This window comes from Rousettus aegyptiacus, unplaced genomic scaffold, assembly GCF_014176215.1.
Source record: "Rousettus aegyptiacus isolate mRouAeg1 unplaced genomic scaffold, mRouAeg1.p scaffold_m13_p_2, whole genome shotgun sequence".
Taxonomy (NCBI): domain Eukaryota; kingdom Metazoa; phylum Chordata; class Mammalia; order Chiroptera; family Pteropodidae; genus Rousettus; species Rousettus aegyptiacus.
This window is the reverse complement of record NW_023416295.1, coordinates 144,080,555-144,106,667: the sequence shown is the minus strand read 5'-3', so window position 1 is coordinate 144,106,667 and position 26,113 is coordinate 144,080,555. Positions and strand designations below refer to the sequence as shown.

At 36.6% G+C, this 26,113-nt stretch overlaps 1 protein-coding gene across 3 annotated transcripts in view; it reads right to left on the bottom strand.

Annotated features, from left to right (window-relative positions):
* The window catches only part of LMNTD1 (lamin tail domain containing 1), a 237,692-nt gene that overhangs the window by 114,925 nt on the left and 96,654 nt on the right, over positions 1-26,113 (bottom strand). The window lies entirely within an intron of this gene.

Sequence of the window (26,113 nt, the reverse complement as noted above, 5' to 3'; positions counted from 1 at the left end):
TATTGGTTCACTGAATTAAGCAGATCTTCCAAATGTTGACACATTTCATTAAATGATATAAAAAAAATCACATTGGTTAATATCTACACAATAAACACAAATCTCATCCTATAAGTCCCTTTTAAATCTGGGAAGCCTTAAGCTCACAGTGGTAGATACAAATTTTCCAAAATTTCATTTGAAAAATTAAATGTTATCATTGGCTACAAATGTCAGTTATTTTTCTTGAAGTAACAAGCACACTTCATTCATTATTGATAAAGTGCTAGTTTGTGGCCACTCTTTTTTAAGTAAAAATTTTATTCGGCTCACAACTCAAATAATAGCTTTTCCCACAGACAACCATTGTATTTTGTATGAAGAAGTGCTTAATGTGTACAGAATATTAAAAAGACATGTACTCAAGGGTCAAGATTTAATAAATTTTCACTGCTTCATTGAGGACATTCTTAAGTATGACATCTTTTTTAGTGAGTACATGGCAATCAGGAACACACTGCCTGGTGTTGCCTCCTTGATTCTTGCAAAACCACCAGCAGATTTCCTCACCATCTGTGTAGATGTCCACACAGCAAATAGAGAATAACATCTCAGCACCATTATGAAAAGAGTTTTAACGTCGCAGGATCTCCAGGGGTCCGAGAACCATACCACCACTAGACAACATGATATCTTTTCAAACTCAGCAGCTAAAGAATCTACTTGCTAAATATATCCTAAAATAATAAATAAAAATTGAAATAGGCACTTTCTGAGCCTCAAATAAGAATGAATCTAGAGGGACCATCTGTCTCTTAATTAGTCTTATTTGCCCTAGTAATATTTAGATTGTCAATTTTTTAAAAGTCAGATATTTAAGTGAATTTTAAAACTTTCTTGACTTACTATTCCTAAGGATTTCACAGCATTCTCAATAAGATTGCCAGTTAAATCAGTACTTTTTTTTTTTTTTTTTTTCTTTATGGCTTATTCAGAAGGTAGTTCTAAGGCTGTTTCAGTTCTGAGCTGAGTCACTGATCAATACTTAATCAACCCACAGACTACAATTCACTAAATCAGCTTTTTTGGAGTCACCCATGCAATCCTAGTTTCCAGCCATTTTTTTTTTCTTTTTTTTTTTTTACTACTTTAAAGTTTGCAGAAATACTACAAGAAGTATTCTAGTTCTTGCCCCAGAAGAGGACTTACAGGTCCCTGAAATTGGCGCTCTGAGTATATTTTTTGTTTCTGCACCCACCTCCCACCACATAGCCTTTTCTTTATACAGTGAAAGAGTATTCTTTTTGTTGTTGTTTTTTTGTTTTTTTGTTTTTTACTATCAGGCAGATAAGGAAAGTACAAGCGCCTTGTAGCATTAATAATTCATCAAGAGCATGAATAGATCTGCCTTTGGATTAAAGTAGTGAATATTTCTTGATAACCTCATAAAGACACTGGACTGGGTACAGGGAATTGGGGAATGAGGAGAATGGTACAGTTCTTGGCCTCTGTAAACGAGAAACATGTTTGGGAAGAACAGATCAGACACGTGTGAAAAGGGCAATAATGAACCTAGGTGATACCCAGTGAGAAGTGGAAAGCAGCGTTATTCCCAGAACTCCAAACACACTCATGGCCCACATGGACTTCACACCTGATGTTCTTTCAGGCTGGAAACTTCTGTCAGTTCCCCACACTTTATGTATCTCTCTGCTTAGATGTCAGGGGAACTTGACTCGATCTAAAATATCATCTCCCCCCTCCCCGCCCCCCACACTCTGTTTCTTATCGCATTTTATTTGTCTTCACAGGAGCTACTACTACCTGACATATCATATATTGTTTGATATTGTTCTGTCTTGCTCCATTTGAATGTAAGTTCCCATGAGCAGGGACTTAATTATTCACTGCTGTATCTCAGGGCCTAGACAGTTCCTGGACACAATAAATATTTGTTGACTGAACCAATGAATCAATGACTGAATGAATGAATGAATCAATGCTTGACAGCTCAGAGTAGGGAAAGGAGGCCAGTGGTACTAACCAGATGGTAAAGAAGCATTTGGTGGGCTGAATTTGAGCCAGACCTTGAAGGATATTTCTTTATATAAGACCTATGAACAGAGCAATCTGCTCATTTTACAGGATTCAAGCGAGATATTGTCTTCAAAAGGAAGTCTTGTTGTGGCCTCCAGACTCGATGAATTGCCACTGCTTTTCTGTCCCATAATTCTCCATGCTGTCCCCTATAGTAGAATTCACTCCAGTGTATTTTACTTATCTCCTGTCTACTTGTCTGGCTGCTCTAGTAGATTATTAACTCTAGGATGACAGGGGCAGTGTCTCATTTAGAGTTACGTATTCTGCCATAGCATAACTTCTGCTACCCCATAAATACTTGTTGACTATATGATTTAATGAACTAAGCTGAAAGCTCATGCAGAGGAGTGATAAGCAGGTATGGACCAAATTATGGAGGTTTGTAGAGCTGAGACATGAAACTTGGGTTTTGATCAGGTAGGTACTGTGACAATCTATTGTCCTTAGCAAGACCAATATGAGCATGTGTGCATGATGAAGCAAGTTAAAAATATTTAGTGAGAGACGAAAATTATAACCATATTGCAATGTTCTAGTCACAAAATAATAAGGGTCTATACTGAGCTGATGGAAATGGGAATGGTCATGAAGAAGCAGATGTGGCCAACAACAGGTGACCTATTTGATGTCAAGAACAGTCATAGATGATTATATATTCTAAGCCTGTGTGACTATAAAAGGGTGATGCTGTCACTCTAGCCTATGTTTCAAACCTCAAGGCTCTTAAGAATATTTGGCAAACTGTTCACTGTAATGGCACAATTTCTTTATTTAAGCTAAACTTATGGTAGAATTTGTCAGAATTCATGTATATAGCCTATAAACTAATATTAAGATTTTAGACAAAACTTAAAAATTCTAAGATTATATTTCTTTTCTGATTGCTGTCAGTTATCTAGGAAAAGAAGTTAATTTCTAGGAGATGACAAATATAATAAACTATTAAATTTCATCAAATTATTCTTTGGAAGTATCTCAGAATTCAGAGCTTTAAGAAACCTCAAGCAGATAAGGCAAATAGGTTTTATCTCTTACGAGAGTCATTTAAGGCAGAATATGGGATCAGTGATTCATAGGCCAGGCTGAGGTGGATGGGTAGAGATGAAAACAAAAGTATCTGTGTTTTTTTCTCTTCCTGCCTTAGAGGTCAGCTCTGGTACCCTCTCTTTTAAAAATAATAAAGTTGCAGTAAGGTAGAGAAGGGTGATCAACTGCATTCAAATTTCATGGACCTCAGTGAGGAAGACTGGTATTCCTAAAGAAAAATCCACATGCTTTTAGTAAAAGAGAAAATAGATGTTACCTATACTGAAATGGCAGCTGTCCACTATACTGACTCAACCTATCTAATTCAAGTCAAGGTGGATTTCCTCTAAGGAAACATACTGATTGAAATTGGGCTTAGAATGTTTTGAGGAAATGAGGCTGCTATAAAGATCCTTCTCCACCTCTCTTCCTTCTTTGCCTCTTCCTGCATATCCTTTCTGTTCTTTCCGAAAGATTTTATAAGTTTAAGCACAGTTTTCGCTTTCTCCTAATTTTAGCTTATCATGGTTCCAACTCTAATAGCACTTCTTACTGTACTCTTTTGTTTTCTGCACTATCTGCTAATTGCCTCATTTTCTCAGTTTCCTAATTCCAATTTCTAGGAAAAGAAACTGATTGCTTAAGATCACTGTATGTCCAGTCAAAGGTGATAGCCACAGTGTAGGCATTGCAATTTGTAGATTGCCTACCAGTTCAGTGCTAATTCCTATTTTAACCAGTTTAGCAAGAGTTGTGGGGGAAAAGTGTTCTTAACCCCCTTGGACAGCCTCTAGGCAGTAAATTGCCTTTAACAGAGGGTGTTGGAAGGATAGCTCTGGTTAAATAACCTCTCATAAGTGAAGTACCAAGCATGCAATCAACTATATCCCCCTAGTAACTTTAACTTCCCACTCTCCAAACCAATAACTTCACAATTTCTAGTACTCTCTCATTACCTACTCTCACTGCATTCTTCTCTGGGGAAACATGGTCTCCTTTCTCCAAATCCATCAACCCGTGTTTCTAAGGCTATACCCACCACCTGTGTCTGAATCCCACCCTTTACTACTTCCCAAGGACTTCCCTCCAACTATTATCAGTTTCCTAAAATTTATTATGTATTTCTCTGTGTGTTTATTATCTATATTTTCCCACTTCTGTCTTCCCACTAGAAAATAAGCTCCTTGAGATAAGAACGTCATATATTTACCACTATTCCCAGGATCTAGATTAATTAACCACAGTTAACTTTTGTGGTTTGTTTGACTAATTCGAGTGTGATAGTTGCTCAATAAATAGTGCAACTCTTGCTATTATTTTTTTTCCTTTAACTTTGTTCAGGATTCTTTTGAGAATAATTTCTGTTTATAGAAACTTTACTATAAACAAAATACAGACACGAATCCATTTGATAAAAAGAATATTTTGTTGTTCTTGAAAGTCAGTAGCAAAAATCATAGCAAAAATAAAATGTTTACTCTCAAGAAGTTTACAATCTAGTAAGATAACTATGGTTGCATGTGTAAAGATGTTTATCACACTTTGATTTATAAAAAGAAAGATTTTAAATAATCCAAATGTCCTTACCAAAATATTAGTTAAATAAATTACAATTGGTAAAGAAAGCTATTTATTGTAGCATTTCTGTAAAATCAAAAGATTAAGGAGAACCCAAATGCCCATTAGTTGTGGGTTAAACCAACAAAATGATCACTATGAAGCAGTGATCACAGAGATATATTATTAAATGAGAAAAGCGATGTGTATAGTATGTGTATACTATGCCATCTCATAGCTGAGAAAGCTAGATAATACAAATACACACACATCTATTTAAAAAATGCTAAGATAAATCAAATGCAATAACAATGATTACCTTCGGGAGAGAATGGGAATTGGGTGAGGGGATAAGGATGGAAGTTAAATTTCAAAACATTTTGTAAATTTTACTTTGGAAACACTTAAATGCTTTATAACATCCTAAAAAATTAAAACTTAAAATTGATCCTTAAAATTAGGATGCAAAAAGAAAATAATAATCTATTCTTCTGAAAATTGCATATCATGTACAAATAAAGGCAGAGATATTCATTTTTTCAAATGCGTGCATATGCATGCATGTATCGTAATACTACAGTGTCACAGAATTTCTGAGAGTACTGCCATGGTTTATGCTGAAAAAGTCTTAGAAAGGCAATGCTCTTCTGCTACTTTATAGGTAACACAGCAGTATGGGTAACAGCACAGGTTCAGGGAACTGACTGCTTGAATTCAATGACCAATTTACCATGAACAGCATGGCTTGGGATATATTACTTATCTTCTCTGTACTTCAGCTTTGTCACTTTTAAAATGCAACTATTTAGCCCTGAGACATAATAATAGCATCTTCTTCCCAGGTTTTCATGAAGAATTTTTTGACGTAGTGCTTAATGAATAAACTAAGCAAGTGCTTGGTGCATAGTTATCGAAGAAAAATGTTCCCATCACACTGACATTCTAAATCACTATTTTCAGTTTGAAATTTTTTCGCCAACACATCATTTGGGGTCTGTGGTGAAGACTGCTCATTGTCCAGTCCATTGTCCTTTGATTCCTTTCTCCATAATAGTGGGACACATCCTCACCTGGAGTTAAAAACTACACTTCCAATCTCTTTTGCTGCTGGAGTGGGCATGCGCCTATGTTCTAGTCAATGAGAATCTACTAGAAGTGATGTGTGAGAATACCACGTAATTTTCTTGAAGGAGGTGAATCTATCCTTCCTTCTTTCCCTCCATCCTGCCTCCTCTTGGAACTTGGATGTGATGGCTGAAGCTAGGACAATCCACTTGGACTGCGAGGCTGCACACTGAAGATGGCAGGTAGCTGGACAATAGGAGTTCAAAATTGTGTAACTATGGAGCTGCCTTACTAGCCTGGCCTTCTTACTTCCAGACATTTTAATGTGGAAGAGATAAAAAAATGTTCTGGCTGATTTTAACCACAAGGTTTTTCTTTTTATTTGTTTTATTACTATTGTTTTGTTTTGTTTTGTTTTTACATACAGCCAATCAAGCCCTTTGAATCTGGTCAGAGACAGTAAACATTGGTTATAAAACACATTTCATTTGTCAATATCTGTACCAGTCCATGTGCAGGTGAAAGGAGAAATTTGGATTTGCAGAAGATGCAAATCTTCTGTGATTGTGGACAGGTTTTAAAAACATATAAGCCAAGTAAAGGAACAACGGCGCACAATTTTGAGAGGTTCACATAAATCAATAATGGCTATGAACCATTGTTAATATGTTATGAATAGAATACAGAAATTCTTAGGGGACTTGAGACAAAATAAGTAAATAAAATGAGAAAGAAAGACATCTAGAAATATTGTAAATGGCTCTGAGGTGGAGAGAAAAAAATTACACAATTCTTGAGACTTGAGAACGAGCCAAAGTATTTTGGCAGCAGAGCACCGAAGGTAGGTAATCTATAATAAATGAGAGCCACTATACCAAAATTGTTCCTAGAATGAATCCACTCGGAATTTAATAAGGGCAGCATTCCCATCCCAACTGAGAATTATTAATTTAATGACAACCCTTTTTATTTGTTTCATGGGTTATGGGTCAACACATGCACATCGATTTATATTTTAAGAAATTGTTGGTTGTCTCTTTTGTAACAGCAAATGCAAAGCCAATGCAATCAGCACTAAAAACCCCATCAGTCTGGCTGATGTGGAATTGTCTGTTAGAAGCTGACTGATAGGTTTCACGTTATGCTCTGTATAACAGCCAGAACATGCCGAAACACCTCTGCATTGTGGCTGACCCATATCTTTGATAATTGATCATTTAACAGATTTTTAATTGTGTAACATGTCTTGTCTGTACAGTCCCTTGCTATTAGTATGGGAAATGACACTCACATGTGCATGGGCACACACACACACACACACGCACACACACACACACCATATTGTTGATGATAAGCCAAATTTGTTTTCTACGACACTTTTATCTAGATGGTGGTCTCTGACCCATATCTGTGTTGCTGGGGTCTAAGAATACAATTGAGATATCAGCTCTTTTAACCACCATTCTGCTTTTGTATATGACTATTTGGGTATATTATAATAAGAAGTTTGTGATCAGTAGCTGTGGTTTAGAAGTATTCAAACCAGTGTGGAAATTATTTCCAGTGAAAGCTAGGGAGCACATAATGTAAAATTTGCTCTGTTAAAAGTCTGATAAATTATAGTGAAGAACTACATGATAATTGCCAGTTTACTTATGCCAAGCACAATGCTCACCTAAGCCTTGTGACAAGTATGAAGTAGATATTTTACTCCATTTTACAGAGGAGAAAAATGAGTCACAAAGAAGTTAAATAACTTCCTTGAACTAGACGTGACAACAGTAGACAGGATTTCAATTCCATGACTCTCTGAATTCTGGAATTGTGCTCTTAAAACCATTACATTAAAGTACCTACAAATATGAGTATGTCTAAAGAAAGGATAATTTCAGTGAGATTTCCTATATTTAAAAATTTAGAAAAGCTAGAAAATCTATGAGAATCAAGCAGTGATAGTTTCTGAGTCAATACAAGAGTTTTCATAGGATGCTTGCCCTTAGCTTGAAATGGTTTTAGTATTAATTCTAGAAGGATAGTGCTCAGAGGCCCCTTGGGTATAGTTCCATTGGTGACAGCAACTGGTTTTTTGAAATGAAAGTTGAAGTATTTTTCTAATTATATTATGCATGTGCACTTAGAACTAGCCTAGATTCCAGGCAAGAGTGGGGAATTAATGCTACATAATAAAAAATGGGAAAAGTAGTTTCAAGCGCTAGTTAAGGAAGGAAGGAAGGAAGGAAGGAAGGAAGGAAGGAAGGAAGGAAGGAAGGAAGGAAGGAGAGAAAGAAAGAAAAAAGAAAGAAAGAAAGAAAGAAAGAAAGAAAGAAAGAAAGAAAGAAAGAAAGAAAGGCCAATGCAGATGAGTCTGCTTCAAATACACATACAAAACCTATTTGGGATTTTATTTTTCAAATGTTCTCCAGATGGTTTGGCAAAGAACTATATTTGAAAAAAGAATGGAACAAGTAAGAACAGATGTTAACAGTAAGTTAGGGCTGTCAGATTTGCCAAATAAAAACAGGATATCCAGTTAAATGAATTTTAAATAGACAATAAAGAATTTTTTAATATACGTATGTCCTGAATATTGCATGCATACTGATACTTAAAAATTATTCATAATGTATTTTCAATTCAGGTTTAACTGGGAATCCTGTATTTTATCTGGCAATTCTATAGTAGTTGAATCCAGATAGGGGTGGATGAGTATTCATTGTTCTTCATTCAACTTTTGTTAGTTTGAAAACTTTTTTAATGAAAACAGTGTTTTCTTCCTTGTATTAATTATAAATTTTGTTGTATAGGACAGGGAGAACGATTTACATTCTAAAACTGTAGTCACCGCCTGACGACATCAGGATAGGAATAGGAGGGACGAAACTGGCAAGAGGGACTCAGCTACGATAAGTGGCCTAACTTGGGAAGGCTCCTTCCCTGTTCAGATGCCAAGGCGGCTTGGCGGCACCAACAGGGAAAATGCCACTATACTCCTCCCAGACTAAGAGACATTCAGTGCCCTGGCCAGGCGACAGCTTTTGACTCCCTCAAGTAGCACCAGCGGAGACAATTGAGAATGCCATCAGCACCAGATAAACCAAGCAGACAAAAATAAGACTCTGAAAAGTAAACTGCCGTTGGAATCACAACACATAATAGTAGGCCAAGACATATGTGCAAAATTAAACTTGCTAGAATAAAAGAATTAAACAGCATCTAGAGACTCCTAGCATAACAGACAAAATGTCCAAGACAATAAAAACAATCACCTGTCATTCTAAGAACCAAGAAAATCACAACTTGAATGAGAAGATGACTGACACTGTCTACATAAACCAGATGTCATAATTATGTGATGAGGCTTTAAAGCAGCCATAATAAAAATGCTTCAGGAATCAAGTACAAATGCTCTTGAAACAAAATCTCAGCAAACAGATAATGTCAATTTTGTTCAGGAATGTATTCCATGTATTGTTACACTGAATATTATTATTCAGTGGATAATTTAGATTTCTTCATAGCAAAGTCTTTGAAGCTAATGTTATAACATTATATATAACCAAAGTAATGTGATATAGACTACTTAATCAAGTGCAATCAATGTCCAGAATAAAAGAAATGATGTTTGAAAGGTCAAGCAAGGCATACAGCTATCTGTGTTTGTTTGGAGTTCCTAGTTTTAGAGTTCTAGGTTAGAAACAGAGGAATAACTTCAAAGTCATACTAATCTAAGTAACTTGATTCCTACTTGCCTTAAGACCATTGCCAAGAATTTAGCAAAAAGATCAAATATCAGAAGTTTCTAACAAACTAAAAGAGCTAGGCTTTCCAACTGTTGCTCCACAGTGAGAACTGAAGTATTGCAGAGTTATGTAAATGATTCTCCAAGTTATTTTTTTTTCAGGCTTATGCCTAATGGAAACGAAATGTTGCAAAGGCAACATAGACATAATCTCTAGGTCCCCACCCCGTAAGAAGATATGTGCTAAGAAAGTTGAGCCAAACTGCAATTAGCTAATAGAAGCATGTGGTAACTATAGACATGATTAAAACAGATATTTCCACTTTGGAAATTGTCCTAACCCTAACAGATGTTAAGAAAGCAACAATTCTAGAAGTTTATTGTGTACTTTGTTACATACAAGACACTGTGATAGGCATTTATTTCTGTTATCTCATTTAACATACAAAGCAATCTTCATGGTATTTTCCTCATTTTAAACACGAGGCCACCCAGCTTGCTTAATAAAACCTCAGCTCCTTTCTGAATGCAACTCTCTGCTTACTCCATAACTGCATCCCTTGACCTGAACATGATTACATTTTAAATTCATGATAGTGAACCTTTAGGTATTTCTTGATGCTGCTAGCATTCATACTACATTTCCTTTGGTCACTAATTTTTACACTCGTAGGCAACCATTTGGAGCTTCTCAAAATTTCAACATGTCTCTCCTATCCTCACTCTCAGCTGACTACTTTGCTTCCTACTTTACTGAAAAAATACAATCAAAAGAGAAATTCTGAATCTACCGTCTGCCTTCTGGCTTGTTACTGTAGATGAACTGTGTGCTCTGTATTCCTGTCTCAGACAATCCGTCTCTTTGTGCCTTAGACTCCACCCTCTCCTATTCAAGGGAATCCTCCAGCAATTCTCCCATTTCCTGTCTGCATTATTTTTTTTTCGTTTTCTACTGAATCATGCTTATCCCCATACAAACATGCTGTTATTCTCCCATTTTAATAAAACTAAATGAATGAACACGAAAGCAAAATTTCTCTTCCCTCCCTACCCACTAATCATATGCTATTCCTTTTGTAGCAAAATTCAAGATTTGTCTGTATTTGCTCTCTCCAATCCTTCTCATTACCTTTAAAACACACTCTAACCAGACTTTCACTACCTCACTCCACTAAAAATATTCTTGCCAAGGTCAAAGATGACCTTTACATTGCTAAATTCTTAGTCTTAGTCCTGTTTGTACCTGGCCTTTCAGCAACTTTTGACACAGTGGATCCCTCCACCTCCTTGATGCCAAGTTCCTCTCAGCTGGCTTCTCCAACACGCTCCCTTATTTTTTCTCCTGCCTCCCTTGCTAGTTCTCTTCAATCTCCTTTGCTGGTTCCCTCTCACCTAGCCAACTTCTTAACATTAGAGTGTCTAAGACTCAGACCTCTGTCCTCTTTTCTATCTTCTCTCACTCCTTCAGTGATCTCATCTAGTCTCCTTAGTTCTAAATACCTGCTGTTTGCTAATGACTTTCAAATTCGTATCTCCTGAATTCCAGACTCAAATACCTACTCTCACCTCCCCTTCGATATCTCAGACTTAGTATGTCCAAAACCAAATTTCAGATCTTCCTCCCGTATCAGTCATAGTTCTGGCAAGAAACAGACAACACACTTAATTTAGGTAATTTGAGGACAGTTTAATAAAGGAGCTATTTACAGTGTGTAAGGAAACCACGAAGGATAATGCAATATTCCAGTGCTAACAAAGGTGGCTACTGTCCCACCAAAGCTGAAGGGTAAAGGAGTAAAGGGAGGAAACAGTTGTTACGAGAGGAGAGAGAGAACCAGAGTGAGAGTGAGAGAAAGAGAGAAAGGGAGAGAGGAAGAAGTAGATAGAGGTGTATGGAGAAGGTTAACTGACAAAAGCTGTACCCTTGGTGGAAGAGTACAACCAGTTTAAAGCAACTCCTCTTTCCCTTGAATCATTAATGTTCCCCATTAACTAAACATATCTGGAAAGCCAGAGTCTAAGAGATCAGTTGACATATTCTGCCTCCTAGGGAACAGAATAAAATAAAGAAGGGTACACAGTAGAGGGCAGACATCCTGCCCACTCCCAAAACAATTCCACCTAGGGTTTTCGCCCTATCAATTAATGAAAAAGCCATCCTGCTTTTGCGAAAACAAGGAGTCATCTTTGATTTTTCTCTCACATCCAATCTACCAAGCGATCTCATTGGCCTTACCATCCAAATGTACCCAGCCCCTGGTCACTTCTCATCACGTCCACTGCTACCACTCTCATTAAGTCACCATCATCTCTTGTCATTCACAACTAACAGGTCTCTCTACTTCTACCCCTGACTATACATGAAATTTTAATCAGTTGACAAAGTAAGCTTTTATGTTTTTTCAGGAATTTATCCATTTTGTCTAACTTGTCTACTTTATTAGCATACAATTGTTCATAGTATTCATGCATAATTGTTTTCATTTCTTTAAGGTTGGTAGAAATGTCCGCTCCTTCATTTCTGATTCTAGTAATTTCAGTCTTTTCTTTTTTTTCTTGGTCAATCTAGCTGAAGATTTGTTAATTTTATTAGCTTTTGTTTCTATAGATTTTCTCCGTTTTTTTCCCCCTACTTTTTAGTTCATTAATTTTCTTTCTTATTTCCTTTCTTCTGTTGCTTCAGGTTTAGTCTGATCTTTTCCCAGTGTATTAGGAAGATTAGGTTATCGATTTAAAATTTCTTCTATGTTAGGATAGGCATTTATAGCTACAAATCTCCCTCTAAGCAGTACTTTAGCTACATAAAATTTTGGTATGTTTGTCTTCACTTTTATTCATTCTAAAGTATTTTATAATTTTTCCTGATCTCTTCTTTGACCTCATAGTTATTTGAATGATTTTTGCCTCATGTATTTTAGTGCTCCGTTGTTAAATGAGTATGTTTATAATTGTTATATCTTCTTAATAGGCTAATTTTTTTATCATTACACAATGTCCTTTTTATCTCCAGTAACATTTTGTTTTGAAATCTATTTTGTCTAGCACTCCAGATTTCTTTTGATTAATGTTTGCATGATATATTTTTCTTTTGACCTTCAATCTATTGTATCTTTGAATCTAAAGTTGTCCCATATAATTAGAATATTGATGTATTTTTTGTTTTTTATCCAATCTCACAATCTCTGCTTTTTGATAGGATTGTTTTATTTCATTTGCATTTAATTATTAATTAATTTAATGAATAATTATTAATTTAGTAATTATTAATATAGTTGAATTTAAATTTTCCATTTAACTTTTTGTTTTCTATTTATCTCATGTCTTTTTTTGTAACTCTATTCCTCCTTCAATCTACTGAAACAGCTTCATATTTATACTAATTTTAATTCCAATGAGTTATAGGAATATTACTCTTATAGAGTTCTAGTCCCTTTCTCCCCTTTTTATATTATTGTTATATATATTAATTTTATAAACCCAAACTTACATTGTTATAATTATTACTTTATATAATTTTATATATTTTAAAGAGGCCGAGAGTAAAAAGGGATAGCAACTATATACTTTAAGTTTTTTCACATTAATCTTCTTATTTATAATCATCATTTTTTTCATTTTTTTCTGTAAATTTGAGTTACCACATGGAGTCTTTTTTTAGCTCAATATACCTTTGCTGCTATCAACCTACTTTGTGCTATTTTTGGCAATATTACGTTTTTATATGTTATAGGCCTCAAAATACATTATGTTCATATTATTTTAAATATCAGATTTTTAAATCAGTTAAGAAAAGGAGAAAAATAGACATTTGTACTGTTATATATATATCAGTTATATACTGTTGTCTGTGTGTGTGTGTGTGTGTGTGTGTGTGTGTGTGTGTGTAATTATATAACTGTCTTTATCAGTACATTTTGTTTTCTTTTCATGTGGATTCCAATTACTATCTGGGGTTATTTGCTTTTAACCTGAAGAACTTCTTTAATATTTCTTGTAATGCAAGTCCGCTGGTAATGAATTCACTCAGACTTTGTTTATTTGGAAATGTCCTTATTTCACTTTCATTTAAGAAAATAACTTTGGTGGATACAGGATTCTTGAAGGATTTTTTTTTTCTTTGAATACTTCAAACATATTATTCCACTGCCTTCTAGCCTCCGTTGTTTCTATGACAGCTGTTAATCTTATTGCAATTCCTTTGTAAGTGACAAGTCATTTTTCTCTTGCTGCTTTCAAGATTTTCTCCTTGTCTTTGGCTTTCAGCATTTTTACTATGATGTGTCTATTTGTATATTTCTTTATGTTTATCATACTTGGTGGTCATTAAGCTTTATGAATGCATAAATAAATGTTTTAAAATAAATTTCATTATTTTTCAACCATTAATTCTTCAAACATTTTCATTTTCCTTTCTCTCTCTCCTCTCCTGCTGATACTACCATTACATCTATATTGGAGCACTTAGTGGCATCCCACATTTCTCTGAGGCCCGCAGTTACTCTGGGATGACAATGGTTTGGGCAGAGCTCTCTCTGACTGTCTATTGCCCTGACTACAACTAGCCGTCAAGCTCCACTAATTCTAGGCTGATCGCTTTATTGTTTTCAAAAATGCTTTAGAGCATAAATTATTTTACAGACAAATTTAATCAAAATTTGGCTCTTTTGAAAGGGATAGTTCCTAGTCAGTGCATGAGATTTGTTCTGACCCCCAGAAGGGCTCTTCCTAGCTGTTTTTTTTTTTTCTCATTTTTCTCTGGAAAGCTAGTTGGCCTGCAGCTTAGCTTTTATCTCCAAAGAATCTATCAATCTCCTGATTGCCTTTCACTACAACCTCCACTTTTTTTGAGAGTGACCTTAGGCTTGAACTTCTCTGCACTATTGCAAATGAAGTCAGTCCTTTGGGGAGAGAGTTTGGGTTATTTTCTGGCCTACTCCTCCTATGAACCATGGCATCGATGCTAGAGATGGGAACAATGGCTCAGTCCTCAGAGTAACGCCCTACTTTAGGAGCTAAGCATTCAGTGCTTAAGGAGAGAGCAGCCCTAGGTCTCCTCAGCTTGCCTCTCCTATCCCACAAGCCAAGGAAAGAGCAATTAGAGCCCCGGTATCTCTATGGTGCCGTGCCTAAGGTATAGCCTCCATCCTATGAGTATGACCAAGACAGAAGAACCTCCATTTCTCAGCCACACTCGCTTGAGATTTAGCCTCGGCAACAGGTAACTGGAGGCAGGGAGAGTAATACTTATGTACTGTCCTTCCTGAAAAAAATAGCCCTTCCAATTGAAAGCTTGGCAAAGAGAGAGCCATCTGTCCGTGGCTGTACAATTCTAGAGTAGCATTTCCATTTCACTCAGCCGGGAGGAAGGTCAGGGGCCTTGGTTCAAATATCATAGGCTCTTGTTGTTCTTACCAAGTTTTAGTGTATTTTTTGCATAAATATTATTTATTTATGTTTTATTTGTTGTATGCTCTTTGGGCCATTTCCAGAGACCTTAAATGATTTGACTTATTTTTTAAAAAATAATTTTTACCAGCTTCCATCTGGAGTGGATCTGTAGAGTTCTTCACACTGTCATGCCAGAAGTAAAACTCCTCCAGAGCAAGCTTTTAACACAGAAGCCAAATGTTGCCACTCCTCTGCTCAGATTCCTCCAATGACCCCCCACTTTCCCTAAGAAGAAAAGCCAAAGTCTCGATAGTGTCCCATAAAACCATGACACGTGCCTCCTTCGCCAAATTCTCTGACCTTATTTCATACTTCTCTATCCCTTACCCACCTCGTTCCAGCTACTCTGGCTGCCTTGCTGCCCTCAAACACATCAGAGAACTGCTACCAGCTTTTGCACTTGCTGGTCCCTCTTCCTAGAATACTCTTCCTCTAGATATTCACAAAGCTAACCCCCTCATCTCCTTCAAGCAATTATTCAACTATCACCTTCTCCTTGAAATCTCCCCTGACCACTCTACTTAATAGTATAATCCATTCCTGACCCTCCCAGTATTCTCTCTCCCTCTATTTAAAAAAATAGATATAAATGTATACATATAAAAATATATATAAAAATACATTATATATAAAATATATAATATATATTTATATTTATATCTTTATATTGAATAAAAAGCATGTATTACCTTCTAACATGTTATGTAACTTGAAACAAATTTAGTGCATAGTTTTTATTGTCAGTCTCCTTCAGTACTGTGTAAGCTTCAAAAGGGCCAGGATTTTTAACTCTTTTTATTCACGGATAAATTTCAATCACCTAAAACAGTGCCTGTCTCTAGTAAGTACTGAATAATTATATGTGGAATGAGTATTGATTTCATGAAATAGTAGAGTCAGGATTTGATCAAGAGATCATGATTTGAATCACAAACCTATGCTGAGATCACTTTCAGGCATTAGGTCCTATTTAAATAAAATTCATGGGCTACAACAATATTTTACAAATATACATATGAGTTCTTTAGTATTCATTTTTAAAGTGTTTAGAGAACTTCAGAAGAGAATTTGAGGGCAGACTTTATATTCATGTAACAGAATGCTAGGCTATACAACCACGGAAGATTAGACTTGAATCTATTTTGATTTTTAATTGATATTTGAATTTGTTCCCAAAAAACTTCTTCGGTTATAAAGTCACCGAAGATAAGTCTTCCAGCTGATGAGAATTCATTTGGACAACTTTTGTGAATCATAACCATTTGTTAGCTTAAAACTTTATGGCAGGTATTGGGTCAAGTATCTTCTTTTACAATCTAAGAATCTGGACCTGGGAATGGAAAGGAAGGTTGTCATTTGCTCCATGAAGTTAAGCCTTACTTTGGATGTCTGTTAAAATAAAGCTCATGAGATGAAATAATATTTTGTGAATATTTGTCAGCATTATGAATTATTGCAGAAAAAAATGAAGCATGATTTTCCAGGTCACCTTTTTTAAAGAATGCCCTCTACTTCTCTCTTTTTTATTTCTCAGATATTATGCTTGTATTTTTGCAAAGATGCCTGCCAATGATTTTGGTCACGTGAATTATCTAAGCACTGTATAAATGAACACAAAAGAACTCATTATGCTGTAATGCCAATCTGCCTTTTTCTCTCTTGGCCACACATGGCTCAAGTCTCTGTCAAAAACCTTCTCTGCCCCAATTTTTCTACATGAATGTCCCTGAAGCAGAGACCATTGTGAACCTTTTTTTCATGGACAATTTAACTTTCTTAGATCCATGCAAGTTCTGATAGCTGCTCTTCACACTTTCCAAAGACACCAGCCAGGTGCATTAACCTTTACTGTGTGAGCCTTTTAGTCCAGATTGTTCCTTAATCTCAGCTGTGTATTAGAATAACCTAGAGAAATTTTTTAAAATACTGATACCCAGGTTCTACCCTTAGGTTCTGACCCAATTGATTGGAATGATGATTGGTATTGATATATTTTTAAAGCTCCCTGGTTGATTGTAATGTGCAGCCCAAAATAATACCCATAAGTCTAAGAAACTAAGCCTTGCTGGGTCCTGAGGGACTAAAATATTAAAAATTACTTCTATCTTTCATATCTATATTTCATCTTAGTATTAATTCATAATTATCATTCTGAAATCATTAACAGAACACCTGCAGTCTGTCAGACACTGCATTTTGCTAGTAATGTACAGCTGGACATCTTCTGCCCTCATGTAGCTTTGCGTATAATTATAATATAAAAGACAAGATGGACATCGAACAAGAAATCACAAGTGCAAAGAGTGATCACAGCTGTCATTTATACCTATAAAAAAAGTAATTAATTCCTCTTCGCTCCACTCCTAGAACCTGGGTGTATGAGAGGTATATTTGATAAGTGTGTTTTGGATTTTGAATGATGTCAAGACAATTACTGAGTGCGATTGATTAAAAAAAAAATTGCTTCAGTTAATACAAATACAGTAGCAAAGATTCTTTTACACCTTAGTGTGAACTACTTTAATGACACCTTCAATTCTTCTCATCATTTATCTACTTATACAAGTGCATACTTGTATAAAAGAGGTGTTGGGACATTTGACTTCTACAGAGATATTTACCTTTAGGAATCTGTGGATTATCAGAGATCAATGTTTGTCTGGATGGTAGAGGAAAAGAAGTAGGAGATGAGAGGAGTGTTTACTCCAGGCACACATACCTCCTGTGTGGTCCTCAATCTCACCAAGCTTAGAGGCTCTACACCTTTACTTAGAATGCTCTCATCTTAATCTTTTGCAGGTGGTTCCTTCTTGTCATTTAAATCTTAGCTTAAGTGCCACTGTATTAAAAATGCACCTGGAATGTGTTTTAATCAGGTATGGTGAAGAACACAGACAGAAATGACTATCATGAAGAAAGAATTTTATGTTCATAGGTTCCTAGAAACAGGAGACATAACACACAGGGCCACAAGGGGATATCACCAAGGTCAGTCAGGAGGCAGAAGGGGCAAGGGGAAAGCAAAGGCCCAAGCTTTTTATTGTGGTTTTCACAGGAAGAAATGGGCAAGGAAATGTAGGCAGCTGTGTAAATTTTGTATTGGGTAGTTGAAATAATTTTGGCAGGTGTTGGGGTATAAAGGTGGTTCCTAGTTGTCTGGTACCTGACCCTGGGATAATTTAGGGAAGTGGGACAATATCTTGGACTGCAGAAGCCTGATAAAAGGAGGTGCCGGGGGTGTGAACTCTGGATTGGTTGGTTTGCTTATCAAAAACATGCTTGTGGGGAAGTCATGGGCTATCTCGAGGGATTAGCTCGCCCTGGGAGGGGCAGTTTCACCAGGATTAGCAAGGCTTAAAGTCAAAACATCATAAATCACAGAAAATAAAAAGCGTGAATATTACAACCACCTCCTCAAAGAGTCTCCCTGATCTCCAAAACTGAAATGATTAGCAGTTGTGCTTTATCACATCGCTCTATTTTAATTCCCCCAAAATATGTTGTCTCTGCTATATCTCAGATGGTTTGTTTACGACCTTCTCCCGTTATAAGAAAAACATGTTCATCTTGTTTACTGTTTTACCTTCAGTATTGAGAACAAGGATGCACGTAAAATATTCAATAAACATTTATTAAATTAAATGTATGTTTTTCTCTCTTCTTAGACTTCTCAACATCTACTTGCTCTTCATTATAGGTGTTGTGAAAATCACCTCAATGTAATACTGTGATCATGGGGTTTCTCTATTTCTAGAACCTTCAGAACAATGCTTCTAGAGAACCATAAAGGTCAGTGGTACAAAAGGCACAAGGAGAGAAACAGATCAGGAAGTTTCTTAGCTCACAGAGCAGGCGGAGAGACTGATGGGTTTGTTAATGGCAAAGGGAAATATGGGGTGGTAATGAGAGAAAGATAGGCAGCCCATGCAGTATCCCTTGAAAATTTTTATTTTATTTGAGCTTAACTCACCTGTTCATTTTTATTCAAAAACTCCTTGATTACCTTCTAAGTGCCAGGAAACAAAATGTTCTCCAATTTCTATGCACTCTGTACTGGAAATGGAAGAATACTATTTGGGTCTCACATTTAAAGAAAGAAATGGAGGACTAAAGATAGTCCCAGAGAGCACAGAATGTACTCAAAAACACTTAGAAAACTGCATATGATGAAAGATACTCAAATGGACTCAATATTCAAATATCGAGGCTTTCATGTTTACTTCCTGCCACATAGGACAATCAATATATATTTGTTAAATGAATGAATTTGAGAGAAGGAACAAAGATTTGACCAGCACAAAATTCTTGTGAAGCTAAACACTTTTTACTTAGTTAATGATTATTAAGGATAATGCTGTAAAAACCAACCAAACAAAAACAAAACAAAACAAAACATAGTAGTTCAATTGCTCTTGTTTGTTTTCAGTGGTAAAAAAGCTGAGGACTAAAAAAATCATAGAACTTGTTTAAGGCTTCCAACACATTCACAGTTAATTTTAGAATAATATAAATGCTATAAGTCACAGTGTCTTCACATTCAACAGCTATATAAATAGGTCTCAAATCCCTGGGGAGTGAGAGAGGTAGTGTTGTTGATATGTTTAGGTTATGTTTTTCTTTTTTTTTTTTCTTTTTTTTTTTTATAATTGGCTGCATAACAGATGTTCACAAAAATGAAACTTGAACAATGGTTGTACAAACATCAGTAATACAAAAAAAGTAAATGGGGAGGGGGAAAAGCCTCAGCTTATAAAACACAGCCAGCCCAGATGAATGGCCTCAAAGGGACTCGCTTTTAGTCAAGATACACAAGTACGCTTCTAATAGGCTCCTTGGATGCCAGGGACAGGCCTCTGATGTACAGCTGTGCTTCTCTATTTGCATATTAAATATATAAATAACCAGCAGTGCATAAGAGATAGGGGAACAAATAGGAACATGACATTGAAAGGGCATATTCAGCTAGTTAAACACTAGATGGAATACAACCAGATCTTGTACATACAGGCAAGACTCATCTTTTTGTAGCAGGTTCAAAATCCAAAACGAGGGCAATGCACAGTTCTCACCTAACCAATACAGTATATGGAGCTGGAAAACAACTTGCAGATCATTGCATGACTCTCAGTGAGGTAAACTAAGGCAGGTAAGGCTGATGCAGCTAACGTGAGTCAGCATATGTTATTAATCATGCCATGATATAAAGGATGGTAATGCTAAAAGCCTTTATCATTTGGAGGGGATGGAAGACAGAGGAATAGTGAAATTCTACATAATGTGTTGAATGAAGAAATCCAGGTTCGTAGAGAATGCTGTGGGAGCCCGGATTAGGTGTAGCGGAGAAGTAGACTATGAGGGAGGAAGGTGCCTAGTACTCAGCAGTGTGTAGTAGAAATTCAATCCAAGACAGCTTAACTTTCTGTGCCTACCCCTGATGATGGAGAAGGTATGAGAGGATTTCTTAGTTCAGGCTATGATTTGCTTCTATGTCTGTATTTTGTTCCTTTTAGAGTTAATAACCTGGTGTCAGATTGCCTATTTTATGACTAACTCAAAAACACCATGGAAAACACCCTTAGAATTTCTCATGACTCTGTGCAGGATCTGCTATAATGCATGCACTTTTGCCCCATCCTTCTGGGGCAGCCCTGGCTGAGTAACTGCCTCCAGCTCCTCTTGAAACAAGAGATCAGGCTTTAGAGTCTCTAATAGGTAGATAAGGGAAAAATAATTTATGAAAAATAAAATAGGGTTATGGTATTATAATAACACTTATTCACTCAAAGTTCAATAAACATTAATTGAGCCAAGTCTTATTAGGTTAGGGTGTTCTGATCACCAATTCTGGTGTGTGGGGGAGTGAGGGGATGAGGATTCACCACAGCAACAAGCAATTCTTGCACACTAGTTGGGTGTCCTACAATTCAATTCAGTTCTGACACTATCTACCTAGAGATACTGTCGGATTCAACAGGTTAAGGTTTCAGTCAGACAAGACTGCTCTGACCCCTCCATTTTGGACACCAATCACACACCCAGGTCGTCATCTCTGAGTATCTGACCAACCGACTATAGATTAAAGATCCCAAAGACTCTCTCCTCAAGTTCAATTGATTTGCCAGAGTAGCTCATAGAGCTCAGAGAAGCATTTTACTTACTAGATTACCAGTTTATTATAAAAGAATCTAACTTGGGAACAGACAGTTGGAAGAGATACATAGGACAAAGAATCTGGGAAGAGGTACAGAGCTTCCATACTCTCTCTAAGTGCTTTACTCTCCCCAAATCTCTACCAACCTAGAAGCTCTCCAAATGCTCTACTTTTGGATTTTTATGGAGGCTTCATTCCATAGTCATGGTTGATTAAATCATTGGCCATTGGTGATTAAACTCAACTTCCAGCCACTCTCCCCTATTCCTGAAGGTCAGGGAGGTGGGACTGTAAGTTCCAACCCTCTAATCACATTGACTCCTCTGGCAACCATCACTCCCCAACCCCCCCCCCTCACCCCACCTCCCCCCTTCTAAGGTGCTTTCCAAAAATCACTCATTTTACCATAACAAAAGACACCTTTACTGTTCTTATTGCTTTGGAAATGTCAATGGTTTTAAGAGCTCTGTGCCAGAACCCAGCGGGAGACCAAATATATATTTCTTATTATAAATCAGAATATCACAGAAGTACTAGCAATGGCAGACAGGACAGGCTAGTTCTGTCCTCTGGGGAGGAATTTTATGAGATGCCTGGTGGTTCATATTGGACACAGGAGCCAGACTCTCTAGAGTTAAATCCTTGACTCCGCTCTCTATAGCATTAGCCTAGTTACTTCGTTTCTCTAAACCTCAGTTTCTTTATATATTAAATGGAGATAATAATAGTACCTATCTCATAACATGATAATAAAGATTTTAAAAGTTAATCAATATAGAGCACTTAGAAGAGTGTTAGTTAGGCTCATAGCAAGTCTAGTAACATGTATCATCATCATCATCATCATATCATCATCATCGAAGTTTGAAAAAACAACAAATTAGCAATTAAACCAGCAAAATAATTTTACATAGTGATAGGTAAAGTGAAGGAAATAAAATAGAATTATGAGAGAGAAAGTGACTGGAAAAATTACTTTAGATTGGTCATCAATGAAGGCCTCTCAAAGAGGTGACATTCAAGCTTTGTCAAGCAGATTGAAGAATGGCATTCTAGGCAGAAGAAAATGCAAGTGTAAAGACTTTGGCAGGATTCTGCTTGGAATATTCTACAGAGAAAAGGCAAGCAGTGTGACTAATCAAAAGGAAGAGTAAAAGGTGATGAAATCAAAGACGGAGGCAGAGGCCAGATTATAAAAGTCGATTAAAGACTAGAAATAGGTTCTTGTTTCTTTCAGTGAATAGACCTTACACAGAACACATGGCCTCACAAAGCATGGGTAGGGATATTAAATGCTACCTTCTGTTTTCCCATCCTCATTGGAAGAGAGAAGGGGTATTCTCCAGATAAAAAGGTACAAGCAGAGAGGGAGGAGGGATTGCTATGAGGGCCGAAGTTTCTTCAGGAGACAGGATCTTCTCTGTTGAGGGAGGGAACGTCCACAATCCACCAGAAGGTTTACATGTGATAGTGACAATGTGGCCTGTTGACTCAGGCTGTGCTAGAGAGATGGCCAACTCCATGAAGAAGCAGAGGGCTCAGAGGCAGAGCTGCTCACATACGAGTTAGCTCAGAAGTTCTTTCAAAGTTACTGCTAAAAGCCAATCAAACTAAATTCAAATTTCAGTAGTATAATTCAATTGTTTCAAGCTTTGTATTTTTGTAGCAGGTTTAATTAGGCAAATTACATGTTTAATTAGGCAAATTACATTTATATTTTCAAAGATCACTCTGACTTCTGTTTGGAGGTTGGAATCCAGGGGAACACAAGGAGAAGCAGGCAACTTCTTAGGTTTTTGCAGTGCTTTAGGCAAGAGATGACAGAGCCTTGAACTAGAGTGGAGTGGAGAAGACAGAAACAGCTAAATATAGTAAATATGCTGGAGATAGTGCTGACAAGACTTACTGATGGATTGGAGTTTAGGGATAAGGAAGGCCAAAGTCCAATAGCATGAGCTATTGAGCACATGAAGTTGCCATTTACTAAGATGACAGTATGCTTTATGTGTCAGCAAAAGCCTGTGTCATGCCTTTAGCTTGATCAGGTGCAAATAAATAATAATAACAATAAAAATTAACCTTTTTGGATTGCTTATATGTCAGATACTATTTCAAGCACTTTCATGTGTTAATTTAATCCCCGTAACAACCTATGATGTACGTATTATCTTTTCTAGTGTTTTAAAAATTAGTAAACTATAGCACAGAGAGATTAATAACGTAAGTCACCCAAACAGCTAGTGGCAAAACTAGGGCTGGATCATATAGATTTGAGGGCTCTGATTCCAGATTCAGCTTCTTAACCCCATGCCATACTGTCTGTTTGACTCCATGATCCCTAATTCTAATCATTTAACTCATTAGTTGCATTCTGTTGGAAACAAGGGTCTCAGGTGATAGAATGCAAGTTGGCTCACCCTAAAATACTGAGATTGAAACACATTCCCTTTCTCCAAAGATGTGCAGGAGGAGAGCTACTGAAGTTGGAGGATCATATATTCATCCTGAATGGAACTACAGTTCCATGGAGTAAGCAAACATTAACCCCGTGTCTGTCACATTTTATCAACCCAAAGGAGGCATGTTATCTTTCTCTGTTTCATTGTAGGCATTTGAAGTAATTAAGTACCATGCATTCATTATCTGGGAGGTAGTCCTATACCATGGTTTATAAGGTTGTTTTGGAGTCAGATTCCAATTAGCTAGATGTCTGTGGTATATTGCTTAACCTCTTTATGTCTCAGTTTCCCCACCAGTAAAGTGAGGATAAAAACACTATGCCGGAGACTGGCTAGTTTTTCATCAAACCCAACTCTCTTTCTTTCTGGCCACAGAGCTCTACTGTATTTCCCAGCCTGTCATGCATTTTAGTATGGCCAGATGGTGCTGGCCATTAGGATAAGGACAGAAGTGATAGATGCAGCTTTCAGATCTGGCCCATACAAATCTTCCAAGTAGACACTCCATGCTTCCTATTCTTTGTCTGCTGCATGAATACAAAGGATCTAGCATAAATATGCTCTCAGAACGCAGAAGAAACAGTATCTCCATGATTATCTATTTCCAAATTCTTTGTTGCAGCTAGAGGATAATGTAGATCTCATCAGAAATCATAGTTCTCCATTTAAGGCATCTTATTGTAATTGACAATCCAGCCTATTTACATACAAAAATGAGTGTCAGCAAATTATATAAAGTGAGCAGAATAGCAAGGAGGTAGCAAATATGAACTGGAGAAGTTCCGAATGCTGTGTTCTGAAGGCTTTTCTCCTCTTGTCCTTTCCAGGGTCCCCTAGTCTTAGTCTGCAGTTAGAGCTATAGGATGTGTGTGGCTTGGTCTTCTCAACATGATTGCACAGCCTTGCTGAAGATTTAAACCAGTGAGTTTACTATAATCCATTTTCTTTCTTTTGAGTAGGTTCAGGCTCATCAGTAGTGCCTCATAACTCCTACAGCAAATGGGCAGAAGAGAAGACTTTAAAAGTTAGAAGATTGTATCATATAGAATCAGAGATGCATGTTTAGAAATGGAAATCATTCTTGAGGGATGTTTAGATTTTCCTTTGAAAATATTTTATTATTGGTATAAAGTCCCAGAAAGTTTGAGAGATTCAAGAGAACATTCAGCAAGGGGTCAATTAAGAGTTCTACCTAATAGAAAGATTCTAAACAAAAAGGAAGATGTAAGGGACTTGATAGCTCACTTGCATATTTACCTGTCTCGACACACCCTGACAAGTTTTCTCTCGACTTATATTGGCAAGTAAATCTCATGAAATTTGATTTTAATTTTTTCCAGTTTACCTTCATGCTCTTAGGATGTTGTGCTCCATTCTCTTCACCCACCATCTTGTATCTAACAGTATCACAAATCTTATTTTATGATATAGTATTACTGCTATGTGACATAGAGAATACTTCCTGAATGTCTAAAATGACCTTGCAGATAAATAAGTCAATTGGTTCAAAGATATTCATATACCTACAGAAACCTCTCATCATTAGAAATTTTTCAATGTACCAAAATGTTTCTAAAGTAGGAAGCATCCAAGAAAAAGCCCATTATCAACGTTTGTAACTATTATATAATATAGATAAAATCCCAAGGAAGCCATAGTCACTTGGCTAAGTCCCAGACAGCAGTTACATTCATACAAGTATAATCTGACAATATATTAATGATTATGTACATCCTTCAACATCTTTAAAGAAGTTGCAAGTACATAAACAATAAAACTGATTAAAATCGAATCTTCGTATTTTAAAATGCTCCATGTCCCCGGAAGCTTCTCACTTTCCTTCCCCAGAGAACTGCTTATGCTTCTACATCATTTTGTCATTCCAATTTCTTTCTGAAAAAAAAAAAAATCATCTCTTTCCAGAGCCTTTTAGCAATGGATATGCCTTATCTACAGATTCCTGGATACTAGTTCTCTTTTGGGCTCTGCTTTTCTGTCAAAAATCCCTCTGCATTGCTTTGGGCCTTTCTATTTCATCCTCACTTCATCAATTCTGCATCCTAAAAGCCCAAGGAATTGCCTGGAATTGGAGCCTTCCTTTGTACGCAGTGGAAGGGTAGGAAACTGTGCTGGCCAAGCAAGAACCTTCCTCATATATTAATTACTTTTGTCCCATCACACCTATTAAGAGTAAGGCCAGTCAAATAATGCCCTAAATGTGTACATGTTGCCTGTACAGGCTTATTTTCAAAGAGCATTACAATTTAAAAACAATGCTTTGTGAAAAATAGAGACAGCCATTTGCCTCTGGTAAATGATTCAAGAAAGTCCAAGATGATAGCACCATCTCTCAAAGGCTTCACACAACTGAGCTTTGGGTAACATAAAAAGTGCCCGTCTGTCACCTAGTAAAAGAAGAATAGCTTATTCTCCTACTGGGACTAAATTAAAAGATGTGCTGTTCCATCATATTTAGAAGCACTCCTACAATGCACAAAAGCTTCTGTGGCACTGATTAAAAGGAGAAAATATCATCTGGCTAGCAGAAAGGATCTGTAACTAAAATAAAAGTATTCTCACCCTTGACTA